The sequence below is a fragment of the Crocuta crocuta genome, unplaced genomic scaffold (assembly GCF_008692635.1).
Source record: "Crocuta crocuta isolate KB4526 unplaced genomic scaffold, BGI_CrCroc_1.0 scaffold339, whole genome shotgun sequence".
NCBI classification, from domain to species: Eukaryota; Metazoa; Chordata; class Mammalia; order Carnivora; family Hyaenidae; genus Crocuta; species Crocuta crocuta.
Genome location: NW_027530357.1, coordinates 3,267,878 through 3,279,819, shown reverse-complemented (window position 1 = coordinate 3,279,819; position 11,942 = coordinate 3,267,878).

Here is an 11,942-nt window from a genome sequence, read left to right as displayed (position 1 = left end):
AGGTGGAATCCATTTTTGAAGGAGCATGGTGGCAGACACACCACACCTAACCTTTTAGGGGTAACAGTGGCAGAGGGGGATGTTTCAAACCCAGAGTTACTAATATTAGCTGAGGTGTCCGCCACAAATAGTGGTAGTAGTCATCTTTGCGAAAGGAATAGAATTCTGGTTTCATTCCTGGAAATATACCCCCTGATCCAGATTCTTTGACCCTCCTTGGAGATGCCAGAAACTTCTTGATATTATTAAAAATTTTTCTTATGCTTTTAAAAAAAATTTTTAATGTTTTATTTATTTTTGAGATAGAGCATGAGCAAGGGAGGGGCAGAGAGAGAGGGAGACACAAAATCCGAGCCAGGCTCCAGGCTCTGAGCTGTCAGCACAGAGCCTGATGCGGGGCTTAAACTCACAGATTGTGAGATCATGACCTGAGCCAAAGTTGGACGCTTAACTAACTGAGCCACCCAGGTGTCCCCCCAATTTTTCTTCTGTTAAACTTGGTAGAGGTACTTTGGTGATTTGCAACTAAAGGTCCTGATGGATAGCGTTATTATTGTTATTATTATCAGTCATGCCTCTTCTGCCCAACTCATATACTGCCATCTTTCTGCACTGCATGCTATCCCAGACTTCCAGAATACCAAATCTTTCCCATTTCACACAGGCAAGACACCTACTTGGCCATAGCCAAGGATTAGACAAATACCAATTATGACTTATATTGTCAAGCTGGAGAGTAATGAGTGGTGTCTCTGTTTGTAGTGGCCCCATATTAGGAATGACTCCATGTGTTGGGGAACCCTCCAACTCCCCTCCATTTGGCAAGAATTAAATGACATCATGCAGAAGGAGCCAGCATGCTGCTGGCTAGAGGACCAATAAATCATGCTGTGGATGTAGGGAAACAGCTAGGCCTTCCTCTGAAAGGCTTCCTTGTCCAAGGTACCATTAGTAATGCCACTATTTGCAATCATAATAAAAATAAAAGTAATATGAAAACCACATTGAGGCAATTCCACTGCCTACTGGATTTTTAATTTTCTTGAGGGTGCCAGAGGCAATCTTGAGCCCATTATGTCTAAATGAGGCACATTATAAAAGACTTACAAAATCCAAACTGCTTTTATAGCCATTAATTAGCCAGCCTTCTAAAGAGGCCCATAAGATTAAGCTTGGGTATGGTCTCTGGTCTCTGGAATAGGGTTGGAGTAAGCAGAGGAGTCAAATACCATTGGTCCAGTCATGGCTCTCCTGCCCTCCTCTCTTGTCTCCACTCTAACAGATGTTGCCTTTTGGGGGAGGTGGAAAGGGAGGATACTACCTAGCCAAGCACCTGATGAGAGTGCTCTGAACTTCTCTGTGAGGCTGTGGACAACTTGAGCACAGACTACTGGTGTCTTTAGTTTCTATACCCACAGCGTCTTGTGCACGGCAGATGTAGTGGGCCAGCCTTCTTGGTGGCAAGAGCCAGAAACCTGGCTCTGGCTTTCTTCAACCAAAAGAGAATATATTAGAAGGATATGGGGGTACATGGAATGAATAATAGGCTAGAGGAGCAGGCTTATAATTCCTGCTTGTAAGCAGGAATTCTAACAAATGTCCGGCAGCCAAAATTGGTTCATAACTTCAACCATCTCTATGTCCTTCGGTCACAGGCTCAAGATTCCAAGTCCCCAAGAAGGCATGTGGCTAAAGGGACCTGAGTCATTCTTACACCTTCCATACTGGTTAGGGGCACCCATCCCAGAACCACCCTCAGTGGGAATTTGGTAGGAAAAAAAAAAGTGAAAATCACTGTGCCAACAGGAAGAGATGTGGTAGACCAGATAGCTCTTGGTGACAGATGTCTCTGATCTAATGTGGTCAGTGAATATTACATGTTGAACTGAATTTGCTACCCTTCCGCTTTTGGGTAGACTGAGGCACCTCCCCAAGAAGGAAGACATAGGAAAATGTGCTCATCCCTGAAAAAGTGTGGACCAGACAGAGGCTTATGATGTAACAGAACTAGGCTAAAACACTGCCCATACATTATCCTCACAACCTGTGAGGTAGAACCATTAATATCCCCATTTTACAGATGAGGAAAGCAAGGCTCACAAAAGTGAAATCACTTGCCCAAGCATACACAGATGGAGCACAGATGCAAGCCAAGATTTCTTAGATTTCAGAATCCATTCTCTGAACCAGTCCCTGTACTTCCTCCTCCCGCTTCTGGTTTTGGGCAGGGCACATCCTAAAAGAACAAATGGGCCTCTGGGACTACAAACTTGATTGAGACCTGACAGTGTATGAACATACCTAAACATAATAATAAAGTGCAATCCTAAGGGAACGGTGAGCCTTGGAAACAGAAGAAGGGGTTAGTGAGAGGCAGGTGTTGGTCAAGTCCATTTAGTACAGTTCAGAGAATGGGAGATCACGGGCCACAAAGCTGAACCTCTGGCTGGCAGGTGCATATTGGATGTATCATTCTGCAACTTGCTTTTTTTAACTCAAAGGGAAAAAAAACATGTTTTTAAAATTCCTTGGGAAGCAGTGTGACTTTTAGAGCTAGATGGCCTGAGTTTAAATGCCTTGTGTATTTGTGTGATCTTGGGCCAGGTTATTTAATGTCTCAGTGCTTTAGTTGCCCTGTGAGAATAATTAGAGAATCTTCTCAAGGACTATAATAAGGACTCAAAGGGTCAAAGTGTGGGAGGCACTTGGAATAGTTTCTGGAACATCTTAACTCCTAGACAGGTGAATGTGGATATTCATTGTCTATCCTGCTTAGGGCATAGCCTCTTTGTACAATCTTCCACAGTGTGGCTCTTCCCCTGTAGATGGATATTAGATCATTTTCCACCTTTTGGTTATTACATGCAACTCTTTGTGTATCCCTTCTTGTGCACATTACATCCATTTGCATCTTTCTTTAGGATAGATACCAAGAAGAGGTATATCTGTATCCTAGTGCATGTGCATGTTTATAATAAGTATTGCCAAACAGCCCTCCAAAGTGGCTGAACCAAGGTGCACCCATCAGCAGTGTGTGAAGATCTAGTTCTTACCAGGTTAAATCTGCCTTTTTAGAGAAACCCAACGTGTCTCTTGCTCATTAAGTCACGTCTATTCTCAGAGCTCAGCTGACGCTTCTGGCCGCTCCCCTTTTCATGATTCCAGCTTTGAGTCCTCAAGCAGTTCCTTGCTATTGTTGTTCCTCCTGACTCTTACTTAATGCGGCCAAGTGCTTTTGGAATCCTGGGTAATAATGGCAGACAAAGCGCTGAATGGAATGTGGAATTGGAGGTACTGAATGTGGCTTTTGTAAGGACACCTTGGCGTGATTTCAGTCTGAAATGGAGCACTCTGCACTCAGCCTAAATTGCCTCAATCCTACCTGGCGTGCCGGGTGTGCTGCCCAGACAGACTGGTTGTTTTGCAGGGAGAGTACAGGCCACCTTCCCTGGCTCTGGAAACAGGACACCAGCTCACTAGGGGGAAATGGGTTTAAATCTAGCCTTGGGCTTCAAACAACACTTTCCTCTCAGACCTGAAGGATTTTCAAATGACCTTTTCTAGTAACGTCAAGGAGATAACTTCTCAACATAAAGAAAAGGAGCATTTGGTCATTTGGGGCCTAACTTGACCTTCATAAAAGCCACTTTATTTATTTACTATTATTGTTTTGGTGGTGTAATATTTGCAAAGTGCAGCTTGAAAGATCCTCTAAAAATCCAAATAAACATCTTAACAGCTCCCTGGAGAAGATGGATTTTAAGCTACTCTATATTTTCCCATTGTTCCTGAAAGTTTGTCCCCTACCCGTCTTCACAATTCTTTGCATTTGGTCACCTATCTGCGGGGGCAACTATTTGCTCAATTTGCTTTCTCTGTCTGGGGAAAAAAAAGGTTTTGAAATAAATGTCTGCAGCGGTGCTTTGCACCAATGCTAATGAGATGGTGAAGCTGAGTGCTGGACACTAAGTATTTGCATTAAAATGGAAATATGTAATCGATTTTTCAAATAGCGTCTCCTGTTCACTTTTAAAATACACTTCACAGGACTAAAACAAAATGAGAAGCATCACCATCTTTAAGTAATATTGGCTGAGGCAGCAAATTCTGGGGAGCTACAGCCCAAACCAAGTATAGAGATAATTGTTTCCTATAATGCATCGGTACGCCATTGTCTTTGTTATAATAAACAGGGAGGATTTATTTCTTAGCAAGGTGTGACATTATCACTTCAGGTACTTTTTCTAATGGTGGTGATTTCTCAGTAAAATGATGCTTTCTCTTTGGGGGACACATTTTTTAAGAGTTGGTGTTTCAAAATGAATAAAGTTGAAGTTCTATTCATTATTCGCGTGGTCATTGCTAGACAGTTTTAGAAAATGTGGGTGACGCACTAGCGTTTTGGAATCTGAGAGGTGCAAGTTGGCATCCAGGCTCTGCCATTTACTAGTTGTGCAGCTGAGGGGCCCTTTGAGTCTCTGATTCCACATCAAAAGTGCTGCCCAAGGGGTGCCTGGGTGGCTCAGTCGGTTGAGCATTCAACTTCATCTCAGGTCATGATCTCGTGGTTTGTGAGTTTGAGCCCAGTCGGGCTCTGTGCTGACAGCTCGGAGCCTGGAGCCTGCTTCAGATTCTCTGTCTTCCTCTCTGCCCCTCCCCTGCTCATGCTGTCTCTCTCTGTCTCTCAATCATAAATAAACGTTAAATTTTTTTTTTAATGCTGCCCAGGCTGAAAGAAGGGCTGAGTTACCAGAAAATGTGGAGGAAAAAAACACACTTCAGGTAGTAATTCAAAGTATCTTCTTATTATGGGAATGATCTATTAATAATAAGATGAACTCATATTTCCTGAGTGCTTATTATGTGCCATGCACTGTTTAAGCTCTTTGTTTGCATTGGGGCACCTGGGTGGCTCAGTCGGCTAAGTGTCCAACTTCAGCTCAGGTCATGATTTCATATAGTTCATGAATTTGAGCCCTGTGTCAGGCTCTATGTTGACAGCTCAGAGTCTGAAACCTACTTCAGATTCTGTCTATGTCTCTGCGCCTTCCCTGCTCGTGTTCTCTCTCTCTCTCTCTCTGTCTCTCTGTCTGCCTCTCTCAAAAATAGACATCAATTTTTTTTAAAAAAAGATCTGTGTTTGCATTAACAATGTAATTCTCCTAATAACTTTATTAGGTAGAAACTATTATTAAGTAGGTACTAGTATTCTGACAGTTTTAAAGATATTGGTTAATTTATTCAAAAAATTTACTGAATATGTTTGCATTTCTTGGCAAAAAGGGATTAGTTGATTTATCCATGTTGTATTTATTGGGTATCTACTGTGTACCAGGCAATGTGCTATCTTCTAGAGCTGCATTGGTGAGTGGAATCACCATGGTCCTTGCATTTGTGGAAGTTAAGGGCCCACGGGGAGTCAGACCACCATCAGATAATCTCAGAACTAGGTAAATTATTACAAAACAAAGAATATATAGAGGGCAGGACTTGCTCCAATGAGCACGTCCAGCAAAGCAGTCTACTCTAGACTTGGGGAAGTGACCTGTGCTGTAATCTGAAGGAGGTGTTGGAATTAAGTGAGGAGGAGAGAGAGGGGTTGGGTGCTCCATGCAGATGAGCTTGTAGAGGCCAGGTAATGGGACGAACATGTAATATGTATGAGTCTCCCCTTTACCCATTTCCATCTGTCTGTCTGGTCCTGGAAAGTGATAAGGATCAGGGCATTTTCCCGGCACTTGGCCAAGTTTTTAATTAAGTGGGTTGCTGTGCTTTGTTGGGGAAGAGGAAAGGTTTGCTATATAGCTGGGATCAAGACCATAATAACCCTTGCTCTTGTTAGAAAACTTTTCCTTGGAGGACTTGCCAATCTTTGCATGCATCTCTAGAAACCGTGAGACCTACATTAGAATGAAGAGAAGAAACAACTTTGGATAAAGCCTAAAAAACCAATATGGCAGCCCATTGGCCACTGGTGACAGAGAAAGCCTTGAAGGGAGTTGTTGTCTCAACCTTTGAGGAACAGTTGTGACACTGTTCAGGAAAGCTTGAGGCAGGACCACGTGACTGTCTGACAGATGTCCTGGGATCTTACTGCGTGGCATCAGACGTGGGTGGGAGCACCTCATAACTGCCGTTCCTCTCGCAGGTGGCAAGTATGTATGCACATGCTAATGAATTAAAGTCTGCCAAGCGTTTTAAACCTCCTGAAACAAAAATGGAACAGAAAGTGTGAGATTCTGTCATTGTGATTGTTACTGATACTCTGCTTCTCAGCAGAGCCAGAGAATATTTTTAGTAAAATGCCCTGTGTTCTTTCAGTAAGACCCGGACATGTGTTGGATGTTGCCCATCACAGAGGCTTTTCTCAGCAGTGTGCTTTGTGTGTGTGTGTATGTGTGTGTGTGCTGTGTATGCGTGCGTGCACATAAGCACATGTGCATACATAAGGGTAAATATTAGGCATAGGAACAGGGGAGAATTGATATAGTTTGTAGAATGATCCTAGAAACTGCCACCGGAGCCTATTTAATTGAGAAGTCTTCTTCCATCGAGGAATAAACATGAAATTGTTTTACTTTTCTGAGTAACTACAATGAGGCCAGTCTCTGTTATATCTCCTGCCCACCTCCCACCTTCCTGCTACCTGGTAAGTTAGTTGGATTCCATAACTTTTCAGTCTCCTAGGGCCATTAAAAGAGCCTGGACACCAGGCCGTTCTTCAGCTCCAGTCTTAGAGTTCATTCACAGCTTCCCTTTCTGTTTCCTGGCCTTGGCTGTACGTGGGCTTGCCTCCCACTCCCCTGCACACCACACTTTCTTGTCCCTTTTTTATGCTGGTGGAAATGAGAAGGAGAGAGAAGGGGACATTTGCTTTATTTTGTTTTGTTTTATTGAATAGACTTTATTTTTTAGAGCAGTTTTAAGTTTATAGGAAAATGGAGCAGAAAGGAAAGAGAGTTTCCACATACCCCTGTCCCCACACCTGCACAGCCTCCCTCACTATCCACATCCCTGGCCAGAGTGCTATATTTGTTATAACTAATGAACCTACATTGACACATCATTATAACCCAAAGTCCATGGTTTACATTAGGGTGCACTCTTGGTGGTATACATGCTATGGGCTTGGACAAAGGTATCACAACCTGTATCCACCATTATAGTATCACACAGAACAGTTTCCCTGTCCTAAATATCCCCTTGTGCTCTGCTTATTAATCCCCCCCCCCCCCCCAACCCCTGGTTTTTACTGTCTGCATAGGTTTGCCTTTTCCATGTCATATAGTTAGAATCATACAGTACGTAGCCTGGTCAAGTTGACTTCTTTTACTTTCTTAGTAACATGCATTTAAGGTTCCTCTATGTCTGTTTATGGTTTGACAGCTCAGTTCTATTTAGCACTGAATAAATATTCCATTGTATGGATGAACCACAGTTTATTTCCCAATTCCCTTACTGGAGGGCATCTTGGTTCCTTCCGGGTTTTGGCAGTTAATGAATAAAAGCTGCTGTAAACATCTGTGTGCAGTTTCTGTGTGGACATAAGTGTTGGACTCATTTTGCTAACTGTCAAGGAGCATGTTTGTTGGATTCTATGGTAAGAGTATATTTAGCTTCCCAAGAAGCTGCCAAACTATTTCCGAAGTGGCTGTACTATTTTGCATTCCAACCAGCAATGAATGAGAATTCCTATTGCTCCACATCTTTTCTGGTGTCTAGTGTTGTCAGGCTTTTGGAATTTTGCTCTTCTAATGAGGTAATAATACCTCATTGTTGAGGCATTTTTTTGAGACATGTCCTTGGTGAGCTTACTGTCATGTCTGTTCATTCCAACTGCCGTATCCCTACACTAGGGATTAGGGCTGTCCTCTTTCTGTTGGTCATTTCCATCAGTTTGGCTCATGGTCCGAGGACTCAGTACAGATGGATGGAACGCCTAGCATACTTTTCTGGCAATGGATTCCATGTTTACATGGTAGTTCTGATTTTGTTCCTCCTGGGCCTCAAGAGCTTCAAAATCCAGATTTATATTTATGTTAATTTCTTGGCTGAGAATTTCTGTGTCACGTGGGAAGTATGAAATCCAGACACCCATGCCATGGTGCATGAATGCTTGGGCTTCCAATTTCTTACCAGACACATTTTCCCCATTGTAGTAGATGCTGCACCCTGTATCCCTTTTATCCACCAGAGTTTTTCTTTAGTTGCAGACATTCCCTAGTGCCCTGCTGGCAGTTTTTTTTTTTTTTTTTATCCCAATTGCCTTTCTTCCTCTCTGCCTAAGACCTTGTCTGGCTGGGCTCTAGTATAACCTACACACGCAAGAGAGGTTAACGTTCTCAGAGCAACCTCAATGATTGGGGGACATAAGGTGGTGGATAAGTGTGCCATCCCCCTACCCTTCGTGGGATAATTCTGACATGTCTTCTACACAGTCTTTCAGAGGTCCCCAGCCTTAGTTTCTCCCAGTAGTAATGTGCTTCTTACACAACTGTTACTGGCTTTTCTCCTTTGTCTCTCTTACTTCCACTACTTCTTCTATGCTTTCTGGGATCACTTCCTCAATAAACTACCTGATCCCAAATCCTTGTTTCAAGATCCACTTTGGAGAAGCAGGAGTAGGGGTGCCTGGGTGGCTCAGTTGGTTGAACATTCAACATGATCTCAAGGTTCATGGGTTTGAGCCCTGCATTGGGTTCTGCTGACAGCTCAGAGCCTGGAGCCTGTGTTTTCCTCTCTCTCTGCTCCTGCCCCACTCACACTGTGTCTCTCTTTGTCTCTCAAAAATAAATAAACATTAAAAAATTTTTTTAAAGGCAGGAGTATGCATGACATGTTGCAGGTCAGTAGGGAGGCCAGAATGGCTGGATGGAATGAGGGATGGGGAGCTGGAGGAGGTGAAGACAGAAGGTAACTGGGATCAGATCCTGTCAGATCCTGCCACCCAACTGGGTGGCTCAGTCAGGTGAGCATCTGACTATTGATTTTGATCTCAGGGCTGTGGGATCAAGCTCCATGTTGGGCTCAGCGTTGACAGCATGGAGCCTGCTTGGGATTTTTTTTCTCTCTCTCTCCCCCTTCCCTATTTGCCCCTGCATGCCATCTCTCTCTCTCTCTCTCTTTCAAAATAAACAAACATTAAAAAAATAAAAAAAGAATGTGGCAAGGACTTTGGTTTGTGAGTCAGATGGGGGGTGTGTGTAAGCACATGTCTCTTTTAAGAGGAATCATCTGGCTGCTGTGTTAGAAATACAATTTAGAGAAGCATGAGTATATCAGTGAGGCCAATTGGGAGCCCACTGCAATAATCTGGATGAGGGGTGGTGGTGGCTCGGATCTAGTCAGCACTGAGTTGTTGGGAAGCATCAGACTCTAAAAATTTTGAAAGGTAAATTGGTGGTGGATAAGATGTGGGATGTGATGAAAAGAGAGGAAGTAGGGCTGACTCCAAGGTTTCTGGCCTGAGCAATTAAATGGATAATGTTGGCATCTGTTGAGATGGAAAGGGACAGTTTGGGAGAGGGAATTGGGGGTTCATTACTGGACGTGTGAAATCTGACATGTTTATAGGCATACAAGTGAAGATGACAAGTAGGCAGTTGGTCATATGACTGTGGGACTCAGAGGAGAGGTCATGTAGCTCACAGATTAGTGGGGGATGCTGGTAGGTAGACAGGCAGTCTGTTCCAAAGCAACTTGTAAGTGTGGCCATACAGTGAGTGCAGTGGGCTGTAGATGCCCAGATTTATAGTGTTGGGCAATGCCATAGGAGTACTTGATTTTTAAACTGTGACCTGAAGATCAGGTAGGACAAGCCAAGTGAAAATAGGGGAGAACATATTTTAGGGAACAGCCAATGCGAATGCCCTGAGGGATGAGGGAGCATGTTGCCACCTTAGAACTGAAAGTAGGTCCATCTCACTCAAAGAAGACAGTGGTCATGGGGAATGGTGGAGAAAGACACTTGGAGTAGTCGGGTCATGCAAGCCATGTTAGAAGTTTGTTAAGGAGTTTGGACTATGTCATGAGCATACAAGGATTTCATTGAAAATTTTCAGGCAGGGTGCTGATTTGGTCAGATGCTTCTCCCCTAGAGAGACCTTCCCCCAGAAACATTTTGAGCTAAGTTGTGCAAGAGCATCTCCCCCAGGCCACCCCAGCCTGTCTTCTTGTCCATCCCCATCAGCTTCACTCCCACTGTCATCAGGCATGACACATCTAAGTAGGTCAGGTCAGGCAGAGAAACCTCATAGGGACTCAGTCTTCTAATGACCAAGCTCAGACTCAGGGGCAAAAAATATGCATGGACAGCCTGACTTCTTGCACTGAACAGAGGGAACCCAGGGGAAAGGCAGACTGGGTGCTTCCCAGGGGAGTTTGAATAGAGTGCGTGTCTTTTTATTGTTATCCATGAGGTTTCTCAAAAAGCCTTAGGCATTGGTGGGTAAGACTGATAAAAATATGAGGGTCCAATTTGGTGCTGATGAAGGTGATTTTTACCCTGGAGCTCTTTTTCTCTAAGTCCCTAGCTTATGCCCAGTACTGGAACATGTGGACATTTTCACTCTTTGCAGACAACATGATACTGTACATAGAAAACCTGACAGACTCCACCAGAAGCCTACTAGAACTGATCCATGAATTCAGCAAAGTTGCAGGATACAAAATCAATGTACAGAAATCGGTTGCATTTTTATACACCATTAATGAAGCAACAGAAAGAGAAATCAAGAAACTGATCCCATTCACAATTGCACAAAAAAGCATAAAATACCTAGGAATAAACCTAACCAAAGATATAGGAGATCTGTATGATGAAAACTATAGAAAACTTATGAAGGAAATTGAAGAAGACATAAAGAAATGGAAAAACATTCCATGCTCATGGGTCGGAAGAATAAATATAGTTAAAATGTCATTACTATTCAGAGCAATCTACACATTTAATGCAATCCCAATCAAAATTGCACCAGCATTCTTCTCAAAACTAGAAAAAACTATCCTAAAGTTTGTATGGAACCACAAAATCCCTGAATAGCCAAAGTAAATTTTTTATAGCCAAAGTAATATTGAAGAAGAAAACCAAAACAGGAGGTATCACCATCCCAGACTTTAGTCTCTACTACAAAGCTGTCATCATCAAGACAGTATGGTATTGGCACAAAAACAGACACATAGAGCAATGAAATAGAACTGAGAACTCAGAATTGGACCCACAAATGTATGGCCCACTAATCTTTGACAAAGCAGGAAAGAGTATCCAGTGGAAAAAAGACAGCCTCTTTAACAGATGGTGCTGGGAGAACTGGACAGCAACGCGCAGAAGAATGAAGCTAGATCACTTTCTCACACTCTACACAAAAATAAACTCAAAATGGATAAAGGACCTGAACGTGAGACAGGAAACCATCAAAACCCTAGAGGAGAAAGCAGGAAAAAACCTCCTTGACCTCAACTGCAGCAATTTCTTACTTGACACATCCCCAAAGGCAAGGAAATCAAGAGCAAAAATGAACTACTGGGACCTCATCAAGATAAAAAGCTTCTGCAGGGCAAAGGAAACGATCCATAAAACTAATAGGCAACCGACGGAATTGGAAAAGATAGTTGCAAATGACATATCAGATAAAGGGCTAGTTTCTAAAATCTATAAGAAACTCACCAAACTCCACACCTGAAAAACAAATCATCCAGTGAAGAAATGGGCAAAAGACATGAACAAACACTACTCCAAAGAGGACATCCAGATGGCCAACAGACACATGAAACGATGCTCAGCATCTGTCAACATCAGGGAAATGCAGATCAAAACCACACTGAGATACCACCTCATGCTGATCAGAGTGGCTAAAATGAACAAACCAGTAGACTCTAGATGCTGGCGAGGATGTGGAGAAATGGGCATCCTCTTACACTGTTGGTGGGAATGTACACTGGTG